The sequence below is a fragment of the Rhinatrema bivittatum genome, chromosome 6 (assembly GCF_901001135.1).
Source record: "Rhinatrema bivittatum chromosome 6, aRhiBiv1.1, whole genome shotgun sequence".
Taxonomy (NCBI): Eukaryota; Metazoa; Chordata; class Amphibia; order Gymnophiona; family Rhinatrematidae; genus Rhinatrema; species Rhinatrema bivittatum.
In genome coordinates, this window is record NC_042620.1 from 157,330,492 (window position 1) to 157,355,905 (window position 25,414).

The window sequence follows — 25,414 nt, forward strand, 5'->3', positions numbered from 1 at the left end:
CATGCAGATGGGGGAGACACAAGCATGGATGTGAGAATATATATGTGTATATGTGTGTGTGTGTGTGTGTGTGTGTTGTGTATGTGTGTGTGTATAAGGGGAGAACAGACCATCTGTATGGGTATGTGAGAGCAGATGTGTTGCAGGGCGCAGGGTACAGAAAACATGTGTTTGCATGTTGGGAATGGGAGATGGGGACAGAGTCCTCCTCCAGGGAAGAAGACTTAGAACCAATGTCAGAAAATATTTCTTCATCGAGAAGGTAGTGGATGCCTGGAATCACCATCTGGAGGAAGTGGTGAAGAATTAAACTGTGAAGGATTTCAAAGGGGTATGGGACAAACACTGTGGATCACTAAAGGCTAGAGGATAGGAAAGAATGAAAAAAAGCATGGGGGTAGTGGGCCTGGAGCAGCAGTTGCTACCCTTAATCATGGGGGTGACCTGCACAGAGCGGCAGTTACTACCCTTAATAGAATCATGGGGGCAACCTGCACAGAGCGGCAGTTACTACCCTTAAACATAAACATAGAGTAACCTGCATGGAGCAACATTTATTGCCATGGGAAGCTTGCTGGACAGACTGAATGGACCATTTGGTCTTTTTCTGCCTTTGTTACTATGTTACTATGCTACTATGAGTGTGTGAGGAATGGCATGAGGGAAAGCCAGTGTGTATGGTGGGAGTACGGTGGACAGAGAGCATGTATTTGTGTGTGGGGACATGGCAGTCAGATAGCATGTATGGCGGGGCATTGGAGACAGACAGTATATGTGTTTGTGTGAGAACATGTGTATATTTGTGGCAAGAGAACAGAGAGGATTTGAGGGAGAGAGAAGATAAAGATTATGTGCCCCCATCCTGTCTCCACTAAATAATCCAAAACAATCTCAGCAAGACTGGAAATCCAAGTTCCCAGTTATGGAGAGAGGGTTCTTTTAATCCTTATTAGATTTAATTATTGAGTTTTTATTTGATGTTTGCTGTTTTGAAATATTTTATTTGTATATGAGTTTAATGAATTTTATTCTTTTTGTCGGCTGTTTTGAACAATTTATTTTTTATTGGTATACCCAGGTGTCGGGACTCAGCCTTCAGACTGGGCCCCAATGTCGGACTGGGTTGAGGATGAGGCCCTGGCATTAGGATATGGACTACAGACTGGGCTGCTGTGTTGGGTCTAGGTTCAGGTTCTGGCCTAGGCCAGGCCAGGCTGAGGCACCGGTGTTGGGACTTGGACTCTGGGCCAGACCGAGGCCATGGCATTCGAACTTAGCCTCCATGCTCGGTCAAGGCACTGGTGTCAGGCCTTGGTCAGGGTCAAAGTCCCTGTGTCAGGCCAGGGCCCGGTCTATGGCTGAGGCATCAGCCTTGCATAGGCCTAGATTGAGGTCACAGCGACCTATGGTACGTCAAAGTGTTGGCCTAGACCTAGGCCTTGTCAGTGGTGGATCCTCATTGAACTGGGTAAATGAGGGCCCAGGGGGATCCACGTCCCAGCATTTTTCCAGGTGAGAGGAATGGATGGTGTGGCCTTGGGAGACCTCATTTTCATTTTTTCATTCTTTTTTGGGGGTGGCGGTTAAATGTTTGATTTGTTTTCTTTTTTTCACAAAAGAAACATTCCATGAACCAAAATCTGTGAGAAGGCCTCCCGAAAAGGAACCAAAAAACAAAAACAATTTTTTTCCCCTGCACACCCCTAATAGGTGAATGGACATCCAGTGATTGATGTGAGCAGAATGTAAATTGATGGAGGCTACTATATGCTAGGGGGTGAATTTAAGAGATGTGCTACAGGATTCATAGTGTCCACTAGAGTTGAATGTTGTAAGGTCTGTATATTTGTGATGCTACACATTGTTCTATTGGAACCTGGGCCCTGTGGTTTATATAAATCACTTAGGGTTGAACTCTATCAGGGTTGTGCATTTGTTTAAAATGTAAGTGTATAACAAGATGAATAAGGCTAATTTGTTTTACTTGGAGGGGCCCCGAATCAAAACAGGGCCCACCTGAATGAAATGAACCTTATTTGTTCATTTCATTTTACGAAAATGCATCAGGCCTAGGTCTAGGTCTGAAGCTGGGGCCCTGCCTAAGACATAGATCGAGGCCTAAAGCAGTGGCCGCAGCCAAGCCATAGGCAAAGCCCTGGCTTTGTGCCTAAGCTGAGGTTCTGGTGTTGTGGTTGGGCCTAGTTCAAGGCCAAAAGCAGGGACCAGAGCCTAGACATGAGCGAATGACTGTGCCTCGGCCAAGACCCCTGAAAATTAAATGAAAAAACCTCAACTTACCTGATCTATCAAGTATCCATCAAAGGCCAGGTCCCAATGCCAGGCTTCAGCCCAGGCCAGGGATTGGACTCAGGCCCGATACCATGACTCGAGTGGGAGGCCAGCTCCTAACGCTGGGACCTTGGCCTAGGTTGGGGCCCAGATCCAGGTCCAACCATGCAACCTGACTCAAAGGCTGGGTCCTGACACCGGTGTCTCGGCCCAGACTTAGACCAGAATTCACGACCCGACATGGAGGATGGGTCCCGATGCCGGGACCTCAGCCTAGGCCAGAGCCCGAGCCCAGCCTCAACGCAGTAACCCATCCCAGAGGTCAGGACTTGGTGCAGGGGACTCTGAGGCTTCAGCCTAGGCCTTGTTGGCAGATCCCCATCAGATTGGTAAGTGAGGGCAGGGGGTATCCTAACACTAGAATTTTTCTGGGAGGGACATCATTCTAGGCTTTGTGTTTAGACCATTTTTTGGGAGTGGTTTTTTTATTGCTTGATTCATTTTTTTCTTCACACAAAACAAACAAATCAAGCAATCTACTAACCAAAATTCTTTGTAAAAAAAATCTCCCGAAAATGAACTGAGAAATAAAAACGAAGTTTTCGCCCCTGCACATTCCTAAACTGAATATGGGGTCTAGTAAACAGATAAGCTATTAGGGATGGGCATAGAGTACAGATTTGTACGATTCGGTATTCGTATTCGTCGGTAGGCAAATTTGTTGCATCGTTCAAATGCTCTCCCGATACGTTGTTACTTGCATTCATTTTCAAGTTCCCATTAAAGTCAATGGGGAAGTATTTGCAGCCTATGTTTGGCTGCAGAATTGGGGTTTTCTTATCAATTTTGATGAAACTTCTGGGGAGCAATCATCAGAACAACAAAAGAGCTCCAAGGTACTTAGACTGTGGCAAAGTGGCACCAAAGTGGCATGAATAGCCTAAGGTACTTTATAGGGTCAAAGGGGTACCAGGAGTGGCAAGAATGCTTTAATAGAGGTGCAAAGCAGCAGCAAGAGTGTCAAAAACACACCACAGCTTCAAAAGAGAGCACTGATAAGAGATGCAGGAACCCTTGAAGGCAGCACGACAGGCAAAGCGGCAAGACAAGTGGTATCAACATCCTACAGCACAATGAAGGGGGAACATAGAAAGCAGAAAGACTAGCACCAACACAAAGGAACCATGATAGTGGCAAGAACACCACAAGGAGTTGAGTGAATCATCTGGTATATGGCAGCAAGGCAGAGTGGCAGAGGGTAGATACAGGCTGGCTACACCCGGGGAGAGTTTCCTTTCCTTTGAACAGGAAAGGGTTCCCTTGAATGGTTCGCCCCTAGAGTGGGGTGTTTCCACTGGCATCTAGTGAGATCTTGCTGGTCTTTTAAAATCTGGTGGACGTAGCAGATATACAAATGAGAATTTTCAAGGCCGAGGCGGAGGAGGTTTCCATGTAAACAGTGGTTCAACATGGGTCAGAGGGTAGATAGATAGAGGCTGGATAGGCTACACCCAGGGAGAATTCCCTTTCCTTTGAGCAGGGAATGGGTTGGCCCCTAGAGTGGAGCACGAGCCTTCAAAGCATGGCGACGTGGAGCAGGGTGCCATGTGAACAGCGGATCAACATGGGTTAACAGGTACTAAGAGATAGGCTGCAACACCGGGGAGAGTTCCCTTTCCTTTGAGCTGGAAAGGGCTCCCCGGAATGTGTTTGCCTCTAGAGTGGATAATGGTACAAATTGTTAGGATTTAAACATTTGCAAACAGCTCATGACTTTATAAGCAAGACAGAGGAAGTTCTCTTCTCTGCCCTGAAACTAAAGAAAACTGTTTGCTTTACTTAAGGATCCATGCTGTGAAGGATTACTAGTTTGAATTGCCAGAGACTGAGGTTTCCCTTTGCAATGAGGGTTCAGCCGTTAGGACTGGACATAAGGCCTGGACGAACAGGCACAGCAATAGAGGACAGAGGTCAAGCCCACATAGAGACATAAGGCCTGGACGAACAGGCACAGAAATCAAGGACAGAGTCAATCCAATGTAGGGACATCAAGCCTGGATGGACAGGCACAGCAATCAAGGACAGAGGTCAAGCCCACTTAGGGACATAAGGCTTGGATGGACAGGCACAGCAATCGAGGACAGAGGTCAAGCCCACTTAGGAACATAAGGCCTGGATGAAGAGGCACTGCAATAGAGGATAGAGGTCAAGCCCACATATGGACATAAGACCTGGACAAACAGGCACAGCAATCGAGGACAGAGGTCAAGCCCACTTAGGGACATAAGGCCTGGATGAACAGGCACAGCAATCAAGGACAGAGGTCAAGCCCACTTAGGGACATAAGGCCTAGACGAACAGGCACAGCAATCAAGGACAGAAGTCAAGCCCACATATGGACATAAGGCCTGGACGGACAGGCACAGCAATCGGGGAAAGAGGTCAAGCCCACTTAGGGACATAAGGCCTGGATGAACAGGCACAGCAATAGAGGATAGAGGTCAAGCCCACATATGGACATAAGACCTGGACAAACAGGCACAGCAATCGAGGACAGAGGTCAAGCCCACTTAGGGACATAAGGCCTGGATGAACAGGCACAGCAATCGAGGACAGAGGTCAAGCCCACTTAGGGACATAAGGTCTGGACAAACAGGCACAGCAATAGAGGACAGAGTGAATTCCACATAGGGACATAAGGCCTGGATGGACAGGCACAGCAATCGGTGAAAGAGGTCAAGCCCACCTAGGGACAGAATGCCTGGACAGACAGGCACAGCATTCAAGGATTTCCTTTGTTCAGGTATGTTGTGGTTTGACCTATCACTTCTTCCTGAACTGGTTCACTGCCAGAAGAAAATGGCATCTTTTTCATTTCTGAAAGATAATTCAACAGAGGATGCTTTTAGAGCAATAGAGACTGCCATTTGTGAAGCAAGAACTGAGCTGGAGATTATTTTTGAATACCCAGAAGCTATTAACTGTACTTATGCACTTCAGCTGATGACAAAGGAACATGAAGAGCTCACAGAAATAAGAAAACCGCTACTCAAGTCAAAATCTACAATATCAACCTATGTTGACTTTGTGGTTTACACAGTGCCTCTGAAAACAATGGGAACACAAAGGATGAACTAGAGTGCAACTACCACCAGTTTTCAATAGTACTAGAAACATTACTGTTGGCAAGGTCATGAAAAATATTGAGCATATGAAATGTGCAAGCTCCAAACATCTTAAGTCAGCTTTTTATGTTCTCACATTCCAAATGTGGACGGATAGGCACAGCGTTAGAGGTCAGGTCCTTGTAATGACGTATGGCCTGGACAGTGGACGGTCAGGAATGGCGTTTCAGGTCAGGCCCTTTTAGGGGCGTACGGCCTGGACAGTGGACGAACAGGCACAGCGTTTCAGGTCAGCTACATGTGCTGCAGTGCTTATATTATCTGGAGCATAGGAGGCAGTTTAAGCTGCTGCAAGGCTTTCAATTGCTTTTATTCATCTTGCCATTCACAGGGAAAATTTGGAAACCCAAGCAAAGGCAGGTTTACTTTCAAAAACACTAGCATTTCCATCAACTCTGGTGCCAGCCTTGATTGGTGAGGGCTCATGATATCCCATGTCATTGAAAAGACACATTCACTGGTCTCACTGGTTGGTGGACATGACAGATATCGCTGAGCCACTTTGGCTAGGTGTGGCCAGACAGTGGACTTGTGTGCCCAATATGCCAGTGGATCTGTCTGCATGTTCTCTGTTGGCTCTGAGAGATACCGTGTCACTGACAACTGTGCTGCTGACTCCTTTGCTTGGGTGGGCTGAGAGTCAGTTATGCCAGCTGCTTTTTATCTAGCCTGTCGCACAATAGATGAATCTTTATGGGCAACATGCCTTTGGCGTTCTGAAGTGGAGGAGGAGGAGGAGGTACTATCTGTTGCTGACAGAGTGCTGCTCCTGCTTGGGCTAGCACAACTCTCTGAAGTGCCCACTCTGCTTCACGCCTAATCTGTCTCTGCCTATGGCACTCCTGTTCACGGACTTTTGCTAACAGCAGGTCCTTCACCAATAAGAGACACTTGTACTGTAGGGCGAGCTTCCCTTTCACACGGGGATCATAGACTGTGGTGAGCATGTATGTGTTCTGTTCTGTTAAAGGCCTTAATCTCTCTTCCACCTGCTGCTGCAAAATATCCAGACAATGCAGCACCTCAACTGTCATTCCCTCTTCCTGTTTAAAGGCCTCCAAATGTTCATCCAGGAAATTAACTATAGGGATGATGTCATCCAAGGTGGCACTTCTGGAACTCAGCTCCTCCATGGCATCCTTGAAGGGCTGCAGAATTTTTACCAGCTGACCCATGACTAACCAATCATGATGCCCTAGGGGATTCTGCACACCTATGTCCATTGTACCAGAAAGTTCATGAAGGGGTGTCTGCAGCTCCACTAACCTCTCAAGCATCATAAAGGTGGAATTCCACCGGGTGGCAATGTCTTGAATGAGACGCTTGTGAGGCATCTACAAATCAGTCTGCTTTTGTTGGAGAAACTGCCCCGCCTTCACACTTCTGTGGAAGTGTGCTGCTATGTTCCTGCACTTCTGCATTAACCTATGCAGGTATTCATTCTCTTTGTCATTGGAATCCAACCCCAGAGCTGACTTCACTACCAGGTGCAGGGTGTGTGCAAAACATCGGATGTTCTTAAAGCACCCGTTGTTTATTGCCTTAACCATGTTTGCACCATTGTCTGTGACAAAGAACCCTGCCTGAGGATTCCTGTCTCGCTGGTGTAGTTGCCAGCCCTCCAGCATCTGTCTGATGCATGCTAGAATATTGGCTGCGGTATGGGCCTGGTCCATCAGGTGGGTGTGCAGTAAAGCCCACCTCCACCCTGATACTTCTTCAGTAATAGAGCTGCTGCCTGCCCCTGCCTAAGCCAGGTACCACCAGTGTGCTGTCAGGGAGAGGTAAGAGTGTGCAGCATTCATGGCAGTCCAGATATCGCATGTGAAATGCACACTCCCCTCTGCCTTAGCTAGTAGCGCTTTGATGTGACTGCAACACTGCTTGTACAGGCTGGGGATGACCTTTCTGCTAAATGTGGTTCTGGAGGGGACTTTGTAATTTGGAACTACAATCTTCAGAAAAAGCTTGAAACCCACATTCTCCACTAACTGCAAGGGCTGGTCATCAAGGACAATCATTTCCCCAATGCTCCTGGTTCCAAATTTTGAGGCTGCCTGCCTCCTACCCCGGGATAGCATTACCGCACTCCACCCCATTTCCTCCATGGTGGGTTATCGCTTCTGCCACATGTCAGGGGGTTGCTGGCCTGCCACCTGACTGCTAGAAGGTGATGAGGGCATGGGCTGACTCTGCTGCTTTTTAACCACTTTACGCTACTTGGAAGGGGTGTTGCTTCTTCATATGATGCATGATGCCAAAATTAGATAGATGTTCCATTTGCTTGCCTCTGCTAATAGCCCCTGCCACAGTAATTACACCGAGCAAACACAGGTCATCCATCACTTTAAAGTGGCTCCAGATCGCAGATGTCTTTCATGATCCTCTCTTCTCTAAAGCTTTGGGGGTGGATGCTGGCACTGGAGCTAAAGTAGTGGGTGCACCCTGAGAAGCAATGCCAGGGGCCTCATTCACCCTCTGTGCCTGTGCTTACTGCTCTTCCTCCTCCTCATCAGTTTTATCTCTCCCCTGCTGCACTGAAGTAGAGGCTAAGACAGGACTAAATGATCCTCCTAAAACTTCGTCAGCTATTACTTCTTCCATTTCTGATGAGAATCCCACACAAGATGATTTTTCATCTGAATCAGAAGCAAACAGTGACTACACTACATTGTCAATGCTAAGTCTTAGTCGAGACTTCTGTCCCCCTGCTGCTTTTGGGTGTCGACATTTTGTCTGGCATGACTCAGCCTCCCCTTCCCTCACCTCCAAAACTACAGGGTCAGAAACAGGTGGTGGCAATGGCGATGCATCATGGTCAGATTTCATTTTTTTCTGGATGGAACAGCCTGCCCCTCCAAAGAATTTAGATTGCAACAGGTCCCTTTTTAACTTTAATGGGGGACTGACACTAGTGCCTTTTGAAATGCCTCCTCTGCCAGTCCCAATCACTTCACCACATCTAACTTTCCATGAAATTATGGATTTAATGTCACTGCCTAGTGCCTACTGGCTGCCCTCTGTCACAGTGCTTTGCTATGCACTAATGTAATGTGTGTGGTGTGCACACACACAGCTTGCTTGTAAGCACAAAAGATGCAGACTGGGGATTTCACTGCACAGACTGTCCCAATAATAAAGTTCAGTCTGCTAAACTACCCAGTGTCCACTGTCACAATGCCTTGCCTAGCCCAGAGGTGAATTAAACAAAATGGCACTGCTAGCAACTTCTTTCCCTGGCACAGAGATACCGTCTCAGATCACCTAAATAAACTGCTTAAAAAGAAACAGGACTAGCTGGCACTGCAGCAAAATAAAGAATACATATTTTTTGCCCTTAAGTAACTAGCCTAGCTAGCAATTAAATACAGATTTCTGAACTCAGACTAGCTCTGAGGACTAGCTCTGAGTGCAGCCACCTTCCGCAGAGACCACCTCACCATATCACCCCTGCAAAGAAAGTACGTGGTACGCCGCATGCTTAAGTATATATAGTGCTGGGTCAGCAGGAAAATCGTCACCAAGCACTGAATGACAGCGCAATTGGCTACAGTCAGTGCATTTCAAAAAATGTTATCGCTTATACGTTGCATTCTTGTATCCGTGCCAACCTGTCTGACCCACTCTGACAGGGCTGTGAGGTCACTGATGACTCACAGGAAAGGGATGGTTTTTGGCTCTGGATACACCCAAATGGCATCCTCTGATTGCAAATGGCGGCGAAGAAAAGCATGCACTGCCAAACGTATGGAACAGATGATAAGTTATATTCATGGGGAGTTGCGATACGTTTCACTTCCCCACGAATACAATGGATAGGGACATATACGTTACGGATTGCCAATACGTCAAAAACGAATGCACACCCCTATAAGCTTTAGCAAGGTAAATAGATAGAGTATAGTAAGGAAGGTAGAGGTGCACGTGCCATTAGGCGTGCGCTTCCAGTCCTCTTCCGCTACAAGTGGTACGGGGCCTCTGGATGCTGAGGCTGTGGAGTTTGATGCCTGGATTGCTCATTGTGACCTCTGGAGTCTCTCCCAGGCTGCTGGGTAGAATATGCAGACTTCAGGGCCTAGAAGCCTAAGTAGGCCCTGGGGAACAGACAGAGAGCTACTGTGTGATAAGACTTGCTATGTTTTAGGTTTGAGAGTGACGGTAAGTTAAAGACCTGCCTTAACTTGACTTCACCTGAAGTTAAGGTGAGCTTCCTAAATTATTTGTTTTGCATTTAACTGCACTGTGTTAATTGTGAGAGACTTGAACTACAAAGGGAGATGCCTGTTTCATTTGTTTTGCTGTGTACTTTTCTCAATTTCACTGTAAATAAGCTGTACATAAGGAACAGCCAGAGTCTGCCTCCTTTTCCTCTGACAGTTCCCAAGATGCTACCACTCGAGTTATCACTTATATGATAGCAGTAGGTTCTCTCACCTTAGTGCAGTGGTTCTCAACCCTGTCCTGGGGACCCCCCCAGCCAGTCGGGTTTTCATGATATCCACAATGAATATGCATGAGAGAAAATTTGCATACACTGCCTCCATAACATGCAAATTTTCTCTCATGCATATTCATTGTGGATATCATGAAAACCCGACTGGCTGGGGGGTCCCCAGGACAGGGTTGAGAACCACTGCCTTAGTGGAAGCAGAGACAAGAGCCCACAGCTGCAGCAAAAGAAGAAAAAACAATACCCTGTTTTGTACAGCTGGGACGTGTTTGGTAGAGCTGGGGCCTCCCAGTTCCACTTATCCAGGTAAACCCAACAGGCCAATGGAGCTATCCCTGCCTGTATAGTCACGAAACAAGTAATGATTAAGAGCCAGATAGGCCAGCAATTTATTTTTTGTTTTGTTTTTAACAACTCTCCTTTCCATGGAGAGGTACATAACTGGGAGGCAGCTCAGTAAACAGGGAAGATGCAGCAGGTGATTGAGGTCCTTGCCACTAGACAACAACAATTATAAAATGCACTGCAATGCAAATTAATCAGCAGCAGGCATTGTAAGAGCAGGTGACACAGCAGCATATGGTTCTAATGCAGATAATCCAAGTTGTGCACATGGCTATAACCAGTCCACCTTCAGTGTCACCAACACTCCTTAAGATGAACCCTGAAGAATACCCAGTCAACTTTTGAAAAACATTGAGCACAGCACAACTGGTAGGTTAGCCAGAGGACAGGTGGGCTATCTATCTGGGGAATCTACTCACCAGGGCTAGACAAGATGCCTACCAAACAGCTAATCTGGAAGATAGGCCTCCTACCCAAAATTCAAGGCAGCTATTATAGGGAGTGTGGGATTCACCCCCAAAGCTTACTAACAGTGATTATGGTGGGGAATTCTACAGGCTGGATACAATTCTAAGTATCTACTCCACAGGTTTAAAGATGCTACCTGGAAATGGCTGAACCCAGAAGGGAAAACCAGAGTGGAGGTAGCTAAAGAGGATCTGCTGGAACAGTTTCAGGACAGCCTCAAACAGCCCATATGGCAGTGGGTTTGTTGGAATGCCTTATGGTTGAAAAGGTCCTAGAATTAGTGGAGGCCTATCATCAGGCTGAGATCATGTCTGAATTTCCATGTTTCCAAGAGAAGTCCCTCAAATCGGATAAAGGATGGTGGAGTCCTAATATTCAGAGGTCTTGATTGTCAGCAGAGCAGGTCCAGATGGACTTTTCAACTCACTTGCAATCCTCAGTTGGGTCACCATGCTTCAGTTGAGGAGAAAGGAGTCATTTTGCCAGAAACTGTCCCTACAGGGAAGATGAGGCGATGGACATTAATGTTGTGATTCCACACTTTTGTAACTACGTAGATATCTCCATCCAGGGAGTTTCTACTTTCATAATCTTAGTCAAGCTCAATAGTCTATGAGTTAATATATGGGAGGAGACTGAAAGGAATCTTGGACATAGGTCATGAAACCTGGGAAGACAAAGTGATCCCCAAGCAGAACTTTGTTAACTACATTTTCCTAGTGCAGGATTGCTTAAAAAAGGATAAGGTGGCCTGGGAAAGGCTCCGAGTTTCCCAGCCTGGGAAAGGCTGGGAAACTCGGAAAGGCTGGGAAACTCGGAAAGGCTGGGAAACTATGTCTGGGAAAGGCTCCGAGTTTCCAAGCCTGAGCTTAAAATCATCCCATGGTCCAATGAGTATTACAGCCAGGGGACCGCATCCTTGTCCTCCTTCCATCTTCACAGAATCAAGCAGTTACCCAATGCAAGGACCCTATGAAATTTTGGAGAAAATCACTCAGCCAGATATATCAAAGAATTTTTAAATCAATTAAGTAAACCTCCTGAAGAAGTGAGTTGCAAAGAAGTGCAAAGTGGTACAGGAAGGAGAGGTGAGAACTGAAGTGGACAAAACCCAGGTTTCTTTTAGAGCAGTGGTTCTCAACCCTGTCCTGGGGACCGCCCCCCCAGCCAGTCGGGTTTTCATGATATCCACAATGAATATGCATGAGAGAAAATCTGCATACACTGCCTCCATAACATGCAAATTTTCTCTCATGCATATTCATTGTGGATATCATGAAAACCCGTCTGGCTGGTGGGGTCCCCAGGACAGGGTTGAGAACCACTGTTTTAGAGAGAAGCTGTCCACTACACAGATAGTTGACTTAAAGCAGCTGGTAGAGAAAAACAAGAAGATCCTTTCAAACCTGACCGGTCACACCCACCTGGTGCAAAATGTCATCATTTTGTCTCCTGGAGTTGTAGTACAACAATGACCCTATCAAATGTTTGAGGCCAAGCACTGCATCATCGAGGCAGAAGTGAAGGAGATTCTTCAACTCAGAGAAATAGAGAAGTCAAACAGTGATTGATCCTTACCCAAAGTATCAGTCACGAAGCTATATGGGAGCATAAGGTTCTGTATCGACTTTAAAAAAGGTCAACCAAGTTTCCATACTTGATGCCTATCTGATACCACGTGTATGAACTGGCTGAATGACTGGATCAGCCCAGTTCATCTCTACCCTAGATCTTATAAAAGGGTATTGGCAGGTGCCTCTCATGCTCTCAGAGAAAAAGAAGATAGCGTATTGAGACCCGGTGGGCTTTTCTAGTTCACCGTACCCCTTTTGGCCTTCATGGTTCTCTTGCAGTGTTTCAATGATTAGTCAACTGCCTGTTCCATCCACATCAATGGTACATAGCCGCCTACTTGGATAACATCATTGTCTACCACCTCAATTGGAAAACACATCTTAGCCAACTTGAAACTGTGCTAACCAGTCTGAAGAAAGCAGGGCTAACAGCTAACCTTAAGAAGTATTTTCTGGGAGAGCAGGAGGTCCAATATCTTGGGTAAATTCTGGGGAAGGGCAAGGTCCAGAAGATTGAGGTGATCATCTGGGTGCCAGTCCCATAAACAATAGCAAATGTGAGAGTGTTGCTTGGCTAAAGAAGATTTATTCCCAAATACTGAGAGGAGGTAGACCCCCTCATAAAGCCACTGGTGAAGAAAACACCTTAGAAGTTCCAGTGGTCAGAGGAAACAAAGAAGACCTTCAGGGCCCTGAAAGAGATGATATGCTCGCAACCAGTGCTGATAAGCCCGGACTTCATTGAACCCTTCACAGTGCAGACCGATGCCTCAGAATTTGGATTGCTAGCCATCTTAGTCCATGAGAGGATGGCCAAGAACACCCTGTGGCATACATTAGCCAGAAGCGGATGCCACATGAGAGATGTTACTCAACAGTTGACAAGGAGACCTTGGCAGTCAAGTGAGCCTTAGAGGCCTTATGGTATTTCCTGCTGGGATAAGAGTTCTCCCTCATAACGGACCACCAACCACACCTATGAATGAACAGGAAGAAGGAGTCCAATGCAATGATAATGAGATGGTTCCTGGCCCTACAGCCCTTCAAATATAATATCTGACATAGGGCAGGAAGAGAGAATGCCAATGCAGATTTCCTGTCAAGAGAGGTGTCCCTTGTAAAGGCAGATGCTCATCCCGGCAAGGCTGAGTTGAGGGGGAGGGTATGTGAGGGAGTGTATATAATATGCCCTCAAACTACCTTAAAGGACCAGGCACAACTGTCTTGTCTGGTCCTCCTTAAGATTGAGCTCCAAAGGGAATCCTGCATGAAGGGAGGAGCCCTTCACCAGAGTATAAAACCTCAGGACTTAGAAAGGTTAAGCAGGCCCTGAGGAACAGATAAAGGCCCACCATATGAGAAAATCTGTTACATTTAAGTTTTGAGAGTGACAATAAGTTAAAGACTTGCTTTGTTTAGGTTTGAGACTTGCCTGAAGTTAAGGTGAGCTGCCTACATTGTTTGTTTTGCTTTGCATTGCATTGGTTAATTGTGAGAGACCTAAACTCCAAGGCAAGCTGTCTGTTTCATTTGTTTTGAGGTGCACTTTTCTCAATTTCACTGTGTAATCCCTACTGGGGAGGTTTAATTCCCAAGGACACACAAACTTATTTTTTCTGTTCAGGGCATGTATCCAGCTACTGCTTCTCCCATGCTCAAACTCTCTATCCCAGGAAGAATTATTTTTGTGGGGGGAAGCATTTGTTTGTGGCCCAGACAATGATGTGTTGCTTCCAGTGTGTGTTGTTAGTAGCTATATCCCAAGGAGTGAGATACTGGGACAAACCAGACAGGACCAGGCTTTAGGTATTAAATTAAAGTTTACTGATTGTGCAACAATTAAATTAAAGTCCATTTTTCTGTCAGATTAAAGATTAAAGTTGCATCCGATTGTACATATTGGTATTTCTCTTTAGGTCAGTATCCTTTATTTCAGGCATCTGAGTAGAGCTTCCCATGGTGATTTTAAATCTGTAGAGCTCTCCCAGTGGCAAACCAGGAATCCTATTGGAGGGGTCCCCTCAAACACAGTAAAACAGTCCTACCTGAATCCATATCACTCCTGTACACTCAGCCCATCCTGGTCCCATAAGTGGAGATCCGATGGGTGTCTCCTAGTCTTACAAATTCTCCTTAGTTTTCTTGTTGGGGAATTCTCTTGCAAGGAAAGTCAAAAAAGGGAGTTCAGTCTGCCTTAGCTCTGCATTCCAGTGGGCAGGATTGAGTTAGAAACGCCCTTGAAAACAATTGTCCAAAAGTAGTTTTAAAGGTAAAACTGGATATATCTTCAGCCATCATAATCTTTCTCAAAAGGAGCTTTCACCGTTCTTGCCCTCTTAGAGAGTAGAGTGGTGCTTTTGGGTCTACAGTCCTCTGGATTGAGAGCCAAAAGGGAATCTGGCTCAAAATCTATCTCTATGTAATTAATAGATGTAATAGATGGCAGGGAGTGCACAGTGAGGAATCTCTTCAAACTTAAAGTGCAGGGTGAAGCTAGAAAACCTCAACAAAAAATAGAAATAAGGCATCCTCACTGTTAGAAGGCTTTCTAAAATTGACCGAACAGAACACTACAATGGCTGGGCTAAATAGCATGAGGAGTCCAATACCAGCCCTCCTGGTTGGGAGGGGCAGAGGGGGATGGAAAGCTCATACATATTAGGGATCTAAACAGGGACTTAGGGCCATCTAGTGGCTGACCCAAGGGGGTGGGGGGGCACTAGGGATGTGAATCATTTTAGGACGATTAAAATTATCGTCCGATAATTTTAATATCGTCTTAAACCGTTATGGAACACAATACAATACAGATTCTAACGATTTATCGTTATAAATCGTTAGAATCGTGAGCCGGCACACTAAAACCCCCTAAAACCCACCCCCGACCCTTTAAATTAAATCCCCCACCCTCCCGAACCCCCCCCCCCCAATAACTTAAATAACCTGCGGGTCCAGCGGCGGTCCGGAACGGCAGCGGTCCGGAACGGGCTCCTGCTCCTGAATCTTGTCGTCTTCAGCCGGCGCCATTTTCCAAAATGGCGCCGAAAAATGGCGGCGGCCATAGACGAAAAAGATTGGACGGCAGGAGGTCCTTCCGGACCCCCGCTGGACTTTTGGCAAGTCTCGTGGGGGTCAGGAGGCCCCCCACAAGCTGGCCAAAAGTTCCTGGAGGTCCAGCGGGGGTCAGGGAGCGATTTCCCGCCGCGAATCGTTTTCGTACGGAAAATGGCGCCGGCAGGAGATCGACTGCAGGAGGTCGTTCAGCGAGGGTTCCGGCGCCTCGCTGAACGACCTCCTGCAGTCGATCTCCTGCCGGCGCCATTTTCCGTACGAAAACGATTCGCGGCGGGAAATCGCTCCCTGACCCCCGCTGGACCTCCAGGAACTTTTGGCCAGCTTGTGGGGGGCCTCCTGACCCCCACGAGACTTGCCAAAAGTCCAGCGGGGGTCCGGAGGGACCTCCTGCCGTCCAATCTTTTTCGTCTATGGCCGCCGCCATTTTTCGGCGCCATTTTGGAAAATGGCGCCGGCTGAAGACGACAAGATTCAGGAGCAGGAGCCCGTTCCGGACCGCTGCCGTTCCGGACCGCCGCTGGACCCGCAGGTTATTTAAGTTATTTGGGGGGGGGTTCGGGAGGGTGGGGGATTTAATTTAAAGGGTCGGGGGTGGGTTTTAGGGGGTTTTAATGTGCCGGTTTTTCGATTTTTCGATTTTTAACGATTTTTAATGATTTTTCACGATATTTTACCCCCCAAACGGCAACAATACGATTCCCTCCCCCTCCCAGCCGAAATCAATCGTTAAGACGATCGAGGACACGATTCACATCCCTAGGGGGCACCACAACTGTAAATAAACTGTATTTAAGGAACAGTCAGAATCTGCCTCCTGTTCCTCTGGCAGTTCCCATGCCGTGACCAACTGAGTTACCACAGGAATATATTGTAGCAATTTTTAAAAGCCCACAGGTAAAGTGCATTTACACATTTAAAATTCAGTTTTAAGCATGTAAATGCTTTTGAAAATCAGGCCCTTAGAATACAACATTCCAGACTCCCACATGGGGAAGCTACAAAAACACATTAACTATTTTTCTATTATCGCCCCATAATAATGGATATTCCTTTTACTTGCTGGTAGTGATTTGGTAGGATTTCTACATATGCAATAGCTAATGTACAGAATTACTGTACTTTAGCCAGGCAGATATGAAGTTTAAATACTAGAAAAGTCTCATTACATGTATTCTCTTTCTAAATTCAGTAGGCAAATACTTTATTCATTATAAAAGTGATGTAATTATGTAATACATATTTATCAGATGTGCAAATTGCAATGAATGAATTATGGATATGTCTCTATTTTTACTAAGGTTCATTTGAAAATAATTTTACACAGGTGTTACACTAATTGTGACACTCTGGGATACAGTGTTTCGTGGCCCATAGACTCCTAATTCCATCAATATATTGTTGCCATTTTTTCTTGCATTTATGCCTACTGATGTGCTTTTGGATAAAAGGAATATAATTTTCTAAGATCTGAAAATGTAGTTTATAGAGTTTGCTTATATTCAACAAAATGAATAGGTGCAATTAGAACTGAGTGGACACTGTTCTTGTGTTGCAAGTAGTTAAACTCAAATTGATTGTGAGAAATTGTAGGAGGACTTTGCCAGACTGGACTACTAGGCATCTAAATGGCAAATGAAATGCAACATGGACAACTGCAAAGTGAATCCCACAGAAAAAAAATCTGTTATGTTTTTGTAAGAATGTGAACCCTGTGCTGAGGTAAGAGGTGTCTCCGCCCACAGGGAGGAGCCCTGTGAGCCTCACCGTCAGCAGGCATAGTCTCAGTGCCGTGGGACACAGCTAGAAATAGAGACTTTATTAGAGACGAAGGAAAAGGTAATGTCCACAGAGATGGAGATGTAATCGTACAATCTGGAGTAATGGGGAATACCCAGAGCAACGCCAGAGGTGAGAAGATCTAGTAGTGACCTGCGGAGCGGGGTATGCTGGGGATCCCCTCTGACGAGTGTACACACCTCAGGAATACAGATCTGGTAGTAGCCTGCGGAGCGGGGTAAGCGGAGGTTATCTGTACACTAGATGTTGAAGAACTGGTATAGATGCCGGAACCCAGAAGTGGCTCCCGTAGTTGATGTTCTGCAGTGCAGGAAAGCTGTATAGCTTCTACTGGAGAAAGGCTGCAGTGACCCGAGGCTCAGGGTACACCATGGAGAATCCTTAATACAGTTTGTATAGTAGAAGTCAGTAGAGGTACTCACAATAGATGGTTCCTGGTGAGAGAGAGAGAGACCTGAGAAGCAGGTCTAGCAGTAGTCAGGCAGGAAGGCCCTCCAAGGAGCAGATAGCCGGGAATGCAGGGGAGCCCCCGAGGAGCAGGTACTCAGAGCATTAGATGTCAAGACCAAAGTCAGGAACAGGAAGTCCTTGAATGAGGTGGATTCAGCAAGACGGAACTCCTTGCTAACTCGAAGAAGGCAAGGGCCGGTCAGATTAAATACACAGGCAGATAGATGTCATCGGGAGGGGACGCCCCCAAGGTTCCCGTCCTGACGTGTTCAAAGGAGGCCCTTGCGTGTGCGCCTAAGTAATTCTGGATCCAAGATGGTGGTCAGAAGCGCCCACGCTGTCCCGGGAATGCCGGAGAGGTCGGCGGGGATTAGCAGAGACCGCCATTCTTCCCAGACTTGACGGTGCAGGGAAAAAAGAGGTAAGCATGAGAAGTCGCATCCGTCTGCAACCGACAGGCATAACAAAATCATAACTATAGGTACACATTTCTGGGTTCCTAATTAGAAGTCATCAACCCAGAAAAGGATCTCCAAGTCACTAAGGACAATGTATTGACATCCTCACCTTAGTGTGCAGCAATAAAAAGCAAACAACATATTAGAAAATATTCAAAAGGGAATAGAGAAGAAAAGTGAAAACATCATAATGCTGCTATATAGATTTAAGGTGATACTGCACCTTTAGTACTTTATGCAGTTCTGGTCACCACATCTCATAAAAGATATAGTAGAACTAGAAAATGCACAGAAAAGGTTGAGGAAAATTATAAAGGGTATGGAACTAGATCATTATGAAGAAAGGCTAAACAAGGTTAGGTCACTTCAGCTTGGAGAAGAGACAACTAATAGGAAATATGATGGAGATTTATAAAATCATGAATGGTGTGAAACAAGTTAATAGTGAGTAGATATTTAACTTTTCAAATATTGTTGGAACTAGGCAACACCACAAAACTAGCGTAGCTTTCTCAGTCGACACACGAGCTCTGCAATTTGTTGCCAGAGGATGTGGTCAGTTAATAACATAGCTGGGTTTAACAAATGTATAATATTAGTCAGGCATAAAGTTTACTATGCCCTATGTCTGAGAAAGAGTAGCAGGGAAGGAATCATCTGAGTGCTTCCAATTGATCTGGATTGACCACTATTGGAGACAGCATCCTAGGCTTCATAGACCCTTGGTCTGATCCAACATGGCACATCTTATATTGCTATGTTCTTAAGGATCTTTAACATAAGAACATAAGATATGCCATAGTGGGTCAGACCAAGGGTCCATCAAGCCTGCAACCTGTTTCCAACAGTGGCCAATCCAAGTCATAAGTACCTGGCATGTACGCAAACAATAGATATCAAGCTACTATTCTTCCTTACTGATTATAGCAGTTTGTGAATTTTTCATCTAAGAACTTATCCAAACCTTTTTGGAAACCCAGTTACACTAACTTCCATAACCACATCCTCTGGCCATGAATTTCAGAGCTATAACTGTGGTGAGGGAGGGGAGGGTTTTCCCCCAAAGCATCCAAATAGGGTATGTATGAGGCCCATATACACCAGAGCAAACATAGAAGTACCTTGGACTACATTTTCCAGATTCTCTAGTGAGAACCTGGAATTCTGGGGCTCTGAGGGTAAAGCTTCTGAGAGCAGAAAGAGCAGGAGTTCCAAAGTCAACAAGCACATAGGTGGGATAAATTGGGGTGGGGATGGGGAGTAGTTAGAGTTACAGATTGAAGAATAAGGTTCACTGACTTTTTCAGAATTGATGGAAGCAGAAAAAACATGCCAGAAAAGAGTGGAATGCCTATGTATATATTGGAGCCTGAAAAGGATCTGAGCATGGAGATTGTTTGAAGGTATGTGCTATCAGAGTGTCATTACCTCGTTCTACTGCTACAGCTGAATGACTGTGTTAATCCTGTCATTGTGGGGGAAGGACAGAGAAAGGAACTGCACTGTTGGGAGTTTCTGTTGCGTCAGAGGTGGACCCTTGGGCCGAGGTAGGGTTGATGCAACCCATAGGTGAGGATCTATGGGTCCCCACCATCAGCAGGTGGATTATTTATTTATTTGTTTTTTATATACTGACGTTCATTGGGGTATATCACATCGGTTTACATAATAACTCGGAGAATAATAAGACTAAGGTGTCTTATTATTTTATATTGTAACAGTAAGCAACGCAAGAACATATATTTTTCCAGTAGGCTGAAGGTAAAGACTGCTGAAGCTTCTCCTATACCAACCCTCATTCCCCACAGGTTAAGCCTTTGGGTGCCAGGGCTGGCAGGACTTAGGTGGTCCTCGAGGTTGGTTACAAGAGAACTTGGTTCAGCCCAGCGACAGCAGACGATAGGTGGCGTAGTCCTACCCTAGACTGGGTGTAGTACTGGAACTCGGGTGCCAGTTGAACGGAGATTAACTGGAGGTGCTCGAGCAAAGGTAGGCTGAAGTCTAATAAGTCCACATCCAGGGAGGAGGCTAGGAGAGGTGTCAATGACAGGCTTGGATCAGGGCTGGTGGCAACATGGAGGTCGTGGCAAGCAATGCTGAGTTCTGATCATGGAGAAATCAATATTTATTTATTTATTTATTTATTTATTTATTTAAGGCTTTTATATACCGACTTTCTTGATACAGATCAAATCAACTTGGTTTACATCGAACGAAGCAGAACTATAACCAACCATATAACAAGAGACAATTTGAAGGAGCATAAATGTTACATTCTAACAAGGTTGCCTTAACTGGGAGAAGGAAAAAAAGAGGGGGAGAACGAAGATAGATTACTATATACAATAAATAAAATACTATTTACAATGGAGAATGGGAGGGAGGCATGATAATTCTAAATCAGGCTGTTGGGCTATTGGCAGGGAAGGCTCGGCAGAATAGCCATGTCTTCAGTTTCTTTTTAAAAGTTAGTAGACAGGTTTCCTGTCTGAGGTCCGGGGGTATAGCGTTCCAGATGGAGGGTCCTGCGGTAGAGAATGTCCTGTCTCTGATGTTAGCGTGTTGTACAAATTTGATTGGGGAAACATGTAAGGATCCCTTGTAGGCATCTCTTAAGGGTCTGGTCATCGAGTGTAGTTTGAGAGGGTGTAAAAGATCTACAGGAGTCTGATGGTGAATATTTTTGTGGATAATTGTCAGTGATTTATGAAGGATCCTGAAGTTTACTGGGAGCCAGTGGAGGTCCTTTAGGATGGGGGAGATATGCGCTCTCCGATTAGTATTTGTTAAAATTCTCGCCGCTGCATTTTGGAGCAACTGGAGAGGTTTTATAGTAGAAGCCGGTAGACCTTGCAAGATGGAATTGCAGTAGTCTATCTTGGAGAAAAGAATAGCTTGAAGGACGGATCTGAAGTCATGGTGGAATAGTAGCGGTTTGCGTTTTTTGAGTACTTGTAGCTTGTAGAAGCACTCCCTTGTTGTGTGTTTTATAAACTGCTTTAAATTCAAATGACTATCTATTATAACTCCAAGATCTCGGGCATGGGATATTTGAATGTTAGAATGCAGTTGGTTATGAAGTAGACTGCCTTCTGGGGTTATTAGCAGTAGTTCAGTCTTGGAAGTGTTGAGTACCAGGTTAATGCTTGAAAGGTGATGGTTGATCGTTTGTAAATGAGAGTTCCATAATTTGAGTGTTGAGTCCAGTGACCTGGATATGGGGATTAAAATTTGTACATCATCGGCATATATATAGAACTTAAGATTTAGATTTGAGAGTACATGGCAGAGAGGGAGTATGTAGATGTTAAACAAGGTGGGCGATAAGGAGGAACCCTGAGGAACTCCGAATGGGGCATTGGTATGAGAGGATTCCTTGTTATTGATTTTAACCTTATAGCCTCTATTGCTAAGGAAGGAGTCGAACCATCTGAGAGCTGATCCAGTAATACCTATATCTGACAGCCGGTTTAGTAGGGTATTGTGATTTACGGTATCGAAAGCTGCGGAGATGTCAAGCAGGGCTAGAAGGAATGATTGACCTTTGTCAAAGCCAATGTGAATTTGATCAAGGAGAGAGATGAGGAGGGTTTCAGTATTGTGTTCTTTTCGGAAGCCGTATTGTGAATGGTGTAGAATGTTATGGTCCTCCAGGTAGTCTGAAAGCTGCTTATTTACAATTTTCTCCATGATCTTGGCTATAAACGAGAGATTTGAGATGGGGCGGTAGTTGTTGAGGTCATCCAGATCCAGGTTCGGTTTTTTGAGAATGGGTTTAAGTGGGGCTGATTTGAGAGCGTCTGGGAAAATTCCTTGTGAGAGGGAACAATTGATAATATCAGCTAGATATTTGGAAATGTATTTTGGTATAAGAATCAGGAATTTGGAAGGGATTTGGTCCTGCGGATGGGTCGAAGGTTTCATTTTTTTTATCAGATTTTCCACCTCTATAGTGTGGGTAGGATCAAAGGATTCCAAGCTTATGTCTGTGTTTGGTCGGTGGAGGGTATCCGGAGACAGTGAATTTGGGTTGGTAGGTAATTTAGCTAGGGTGTTTGAAATATTATTCTGAAAGAATAAGGCCAGATCATTGGCTTTCGATTGGGCTGTATCGTCTGGAATAGTAGGGGGGGCAGTTTTGGTGAGTTCCGATACATACGAGAAAAGGGCCTTCGCATCGAAGATCATATCGTGAATACGGAGGGCATAGAAATCTCTTTTAGTTTGAAGCATAGCGTAATCAGGCGTAGCAGAGGTCTGGGTCTGGAGATAGACAGTAGCGCAATCAGGCGTAGCGGAGGTCTGGTCTGGAGATAGGCAGTAGCATAGTCAGGCATAGTGGAGGTCTGGTCTGGAGATAGGCGGTGGTGTAGTCAGGTGTAGCAGAGGTCTGGTCTGGAGATAGGTTGAAGCATAGTAGGGATGTGCATTCGTTGTGAATGAATGCACAATCCGCAACGTATAGGTCCCTATTCATTGAATTTGTGGGTTCAAGAAACGTATGGTGAACCTCCACGAATGCAAGAAATCCTGAACGAATAAACCCCACCCTCCTGACCCCCCCCAAGACTTGTCTAAAGTCCCAGGTGGTCCAGCGGGGGTCCTGGATCGATCTCCTGCACTCGGGCCGTCGGCTGCCGGTATTCAAAATGGCGCCGATAGCCTTTGACCTTACTATGTCACTGGGGCTACCGGTGCCATTGGTCGACCCCTATCACATGGTAGGAGCAATGGACAGCCGGCACCATCTTGTCCAGCCATCCATTGCCATCCATTGCTCCTACCATGTGACAGGGGATGACCAATGGCACCGGTAGCCCATGTGACATAGTAAGGTCAAAGGCTATCGGCGCCATTTTGAATACTGGCAGCCGACGGCGCGAGTGCAGGTGATCAATCCAGGACCCCAGCTGGACCACCAGGGAATTTAGGCAAGTCTTGGGGGGGTCAGGAGGGTGGGGGGTTAATTCGTTCAGGATTTGTTGCATTCATGGTAATATAGGTTATTTGTTAATTGCTGCTTTAAAAGAAAAACTACCTCATGTGTTAACAAATACCTGGAACAAGAAGGCCTGAACAGCATGGGAATACGGAGTAAATGTGAAGATGAGACTGAGTAAGCAAAAAATGCGTGATGTCTGTGAGAAATGTACCAGCAATTTAAGAGAATATGAGAGCCATGTTTAATAGTCTAAAAGAGGGTAATGCAAATTTAAAACAATGCTATGTTTATTCCCATAAAGAAATACAATCTCATTTGATCAGTTTCCACTATTTTGATTTAGTTAGCCCACCATTAGGACAGGTATTGCCAGGTACAGGCCATTTAGTAAGAAGAATTAGAAGTGTTAATTCTTCAAGAGGGGAATGATAATAATCTGGATTTAAATAGTTAATTAAGGATTAAAATAATTAAATGATGACATTAATGAAACAGTTTTGCCCAAGAGAATGTGTCTGTCTCCATACTCAAGCCTAGCCGGTGGTCCCTCTCGGGATATCCTCCCGAGGGCATGGTCATCTGCCACTGGCCCAGGGATCCACTCACAACTATATCAGATTCATTACAGATTGCTACTCCTTAGCAAGACGATATCTGAGACACTACAAGATTGCTGACTCCTCCTTCTTTAGTAGCCAATAATAACAGATTGCCAACTCCGCAGTCTAACTTACAGAAGATTTACATCAATTAGCAGGCAAAACAATTATGGGTAAGAGAAACAGAAGCAGTTTTACGTAGTGAACTATCTGCATCTCAAGGTCTAGTTGTTGAGGGGACAGAGATAAGGACACCTAGTATTTTCAAGTATGAGCAAGTTTCAGTAATTCTCCTCTCCAAGAAAGGGGGGCTATCCCAGAGAACATTGTCAGCGAAATTCTGTATATAAGACTGCAATGTGTAACTAAGAAACTGAGAAGACTTTGATACATCACCATTACTACTAAGTTATACATAATCTGTAAACCGTTATGATGGCTCTACCAAATGATGGTATATAAAACTCAATAAATAAATAAATAAATAAATAAATTAGATGCTATAAGTCACTCCCAGGAAAACTGTATCTTTCCTGTATTTCCTATTCTGACTTTACTTGGCTTTCTATAATAAAGAGTATTATTGAGAAATATAGAGACTGAGTGTTTTCTATAACAAGGTAATAAATTAAGGTTTAAAGTGTTAATGATTTATGAAGTGCCAGCCTTCTCTTTGAACTCTCTGGGTACGCAGCCCCAGATAAATGAACTCCCTGCTCATACTCTTCCTTCTTAAATGCCTCTTTTCTATTTAGTAGATTTTCAAAGGGGTTAAGTGCGAAAAATTAGCATATACATATGCAAGTAATCTGTATTCACATACAAGCTATTTTAGAAACAAGAAAATATGGTCATATTTTCAGTTTTGCATGCCCATTTACTGGTACAAAAAAAGAGGCAGTCTGGGGCATTCTGAGTTGGGGGTCAAGAGGTATATGCAAAAGTTGCCATTTTATAATATATTTGCATATAAGTTATCTAACTTATTTGCACAATTTTACACTTGCTAACTGAATTGCACAATTTAAATCAGAATTGTTGGTATTATATTTTTTAATGCATCTAAAATATACGTGCATATGTAGGTAGTAAATGTTAACTGCTTTAATTGCACTGGAAATAGATACACATTCTGAAACATACACATGCACTTTTAAAGGTGAATTTTAAAAGCCAAATGCACACTAAAGCCAGGTGATAAGCATGTCTCAGGTCAGTATGTATTTAGTGATTTTAAGAAGCGCCTAAGTATGCACATTATCTCCTGGTATGTGCACAAATCAAAAAAGCTAAGAAAGGGGCAGGGCATGGGCGGGGTTTGGGAGGGACATGGGTGAGACAAAGGTGGGAGATTGGCAGTCTGGGTCTGTAACATGAAGTCTGTGCTCAAGTATTTACACACACAAGTGCCAGCCAGGGTCTCCTACCATGTAACTTTACTAAAATAAAAAAATCAGGGCTAGTCAGCGGGGTTTGAAGGGTTGAGGCTAATATGGTAAAAGGGAGACTATCTAGCTAGGGGTTTAGGAAATCCTATCCTTCACTGGGGTGAAATGGGAATGAACTGTGGAAACAGGAATTTGTCAGCGCAGGTATCTAGCAAAATCCACCCACTTATGTGGTAAAGGCAGCATTTGTGCACACATGTACATGTCCATATAAATTGAATGCACATGTACACACGTACTGCCAATTTTATAACATATCCCTCCAGATACCCAATACGAAATTCACGCGGCACATAACCTCAAGAGAACGGGCTCTCTCGACAGCCGGACCATT